Raw genomic sequence first — 2,729 nt, 5'->3', positions numbered from 1 at the left:
GACTATATGGGATGTCGGGAACTGTACCTGGGTCTGTCCCCGGTCAGCCACATGCAAAGCAAACATTTTGTCGCTGTGCTATGTCTCCAGCCCCAGATTATGACAAATGTCTTTAAGTGACTATTTATGTAGATTGGGTACTACTACTTCTCCCCAGACTGGTCAGCAGTAAGTAATGACTCAATATACAAGAAGATCTGGTTTAGAGGTGGAGATATAAAGTCCACATATTTGAGATGAAGAATATTTCAAAGTTAAAAGAAAAATTCTCTTCTTTTCCCTCTTCATCTTCCCTCAAGGTATGATATATTAACTAAATTCTTCACCCTCACCCCAAAATCCCCTGATATTCAAGTGTCAGTTTGTGACTGAGACCTCCCTTATTTTCTATGGCTTTGATGAATGTGAAGCCATTGATTCAGAGATAGTTTTGGTTAATGAAATTTTACTCTCTGGAAAGCCCCACTTTTCCATACCTCTTGAGAACATGCCCATAATGATGGTGAGAATGTACTGTGGCAATTAAAAAAGAAAAACATACACACACATAGAATTGCGAGCTTCTTCAGGATCTTCTTGAACTTCGGTGGGGTTATGCTTTGATGTCTTGCCCTCATTGTGAGTATCCTGCTGGAGGAAGTACACCATAAAAATAATATTTGAGGTTACTGTTAAATATATGAAAGGAGGCAAAGATTCTCTCATGCATTTATTGCTTAACGGTCTAACTCTGTTTCCATTGAAATATTCTTCCATAACTTCTCCTTGGGATTTTTAGTTAAAAGTAATAGAAGAAAAAAAAAAGTAATAGAAGAAAATGGAATTGCAGGAGCATATGGAAACTCAGAACTAAATTTTTTGAGGATGCCATATTTTCCCCCAAAGGCTAATTTAGATGACATTATCACCAACAGTAGAAGAGTTCCATTTCTCTCATATCTTTGTTTTCATTTGTGGGGGGGTTCACACCTGGCTCTGCACTCAGAAATCGCTCTTGGCTGGCTATGGGGACCATATGGGATACTGAAATTCAAACTACCATCTGTCCTGGGTTGGCCAGGTGCAAGGTAAACACCCTACATCTGTGCTATCTCTCTGGTCCCATATCTCTGCTATTAGATAGCTATTTCTATTCTTTTGTATGTGGTATGTCAGTATCATTGGTGTGAAGTAATATCTCAGAGATATTTTGATTTTGTGTTTCCCTAATGACCAGTGATGAAGAATACATTATTTTGCTATCCTTATAAACCATCCTTTTTTTCTTCCTTGAAGAAATATCTGTTCAGCTTTACTCCCATTTGGTGTTCCTTCTGTCCCTATGTTTTGCAACTGTTTTATATGTTTTATTGTTTGACATTTACTACAAGATTCTAAATTAAATTTTGAAAATATATTTGCACCCTTAAGTTCATGGCAGATCTAGTCACAATAACCAAAATCTAAATACAATGTAATTGCTCCACAACAGGTGAAATTAGAAACTGTGGTATGCATACACAATAAAACATCATTAAACTGTAAGAGAAAATCTTTACATCTTGTAGTTAGACAAGAACTTGTAATGTGTGTGTGTGTGTGTGTGTGTGTGTGTGTGTGTGTGTATGTGTAATTGAGATGTACCTATGCACACAGTGGACTACTATGCAGTCCTAAGAAAAACAAAGTCATGCAATTTGTACTGATGTAGATAGAAGCAGAAAATATCATGCTGAGAGAATCCAGTCAAAAAAGAAGGAATCTTGAGCCCCCATGTGATTCAGCTATTACATTCCTAGGGTTATACCTCAGAACACAAAACCAATACAAAAATGCCTTTCTCACACCTAGATCCATTGCAGCATTATTTACAATAGCCAGAATCTGGAAACAACCAAGATGCCCTTCATCAGATGAATGGCTAAAGAAACTGTGGTACATATACACAATGGAATAATATAGAGCTGTCAGGAGAGATGAAGCCATAAATTTTCCTATACATGAATGGATGCACATGGAAACCAGTATGCTGAGTGAAATAAGCCAAAGGGAGAGAGGTAGACACTGAATAGTCCAGCTCAACTATGGATTTTTAAGAAATATAAAAGACATTATTGTAATAATGCCCAGAGACAATAAAGATGAGGGCTGGAAGGACTGGAAGGACTCACAAAATGAGGCTTATTACAAAGAGTGGTGAGTGCAGCTAGAGATATGACTATACTAATAACTATCATGACAATGTTAATAAATGACAGAAGTAGAATGCCTGTCTTGTAAACAGGTAGGTGGTAGGGGAGGATCAAGATGAGGGGCATTGGTGGTGGAAATGTTGCATGGGTGAAGGAGGGATACTCTCTTTATGACTGAAACTCAACTACAATCATGTTTGTAATCATGGTGCTTAAATAAAGATATTATTTAAGGGGCCAGAGAGATAGCAGGGAGGTAAGGCATTCGCCTTTCATGCAGAAGGATGGTGGTTCAAATCCTGGCATCCCATATGATCCCCTGAGCCTGCCAGGAACAATTTCTGAGCACAGAGCCAGGAGGAGTAACCCCTGAGAGGTGCCGGGTGTAACCCAAAAACCAAAAAAACAAACAAACATAAAAACTCACCACCAACAACAAAAAGAAACCAAAAACAAAAACAGAAACAAAATAAAACAAAACTATATTATTTAAAAATAAAATAAATAAAGAGAAGGGGTTGAAACAGAAAATTTCTATTATGTGTGGCAATAAAAAAA

Source organism: Suncus etruscus, chromosome 1 (genome assembly GCF_024139225.1).
Source record: "Suncus etruscus isolate mSunEtr1 chromosome 1, mSunEtr1.pri.cur, whole genome shotgun sequence".
Lineage (NCBI taxonomy): Eukaryota > Metazoa > Chordata > Mammalia > Eulipotyphla > Soricidae > Suncus > Suncus etruscus.
The sequence above is the reverse complement of the archived record's forward strand: the minus strand, read 5'-3'. Positions refer to the sequence as shown.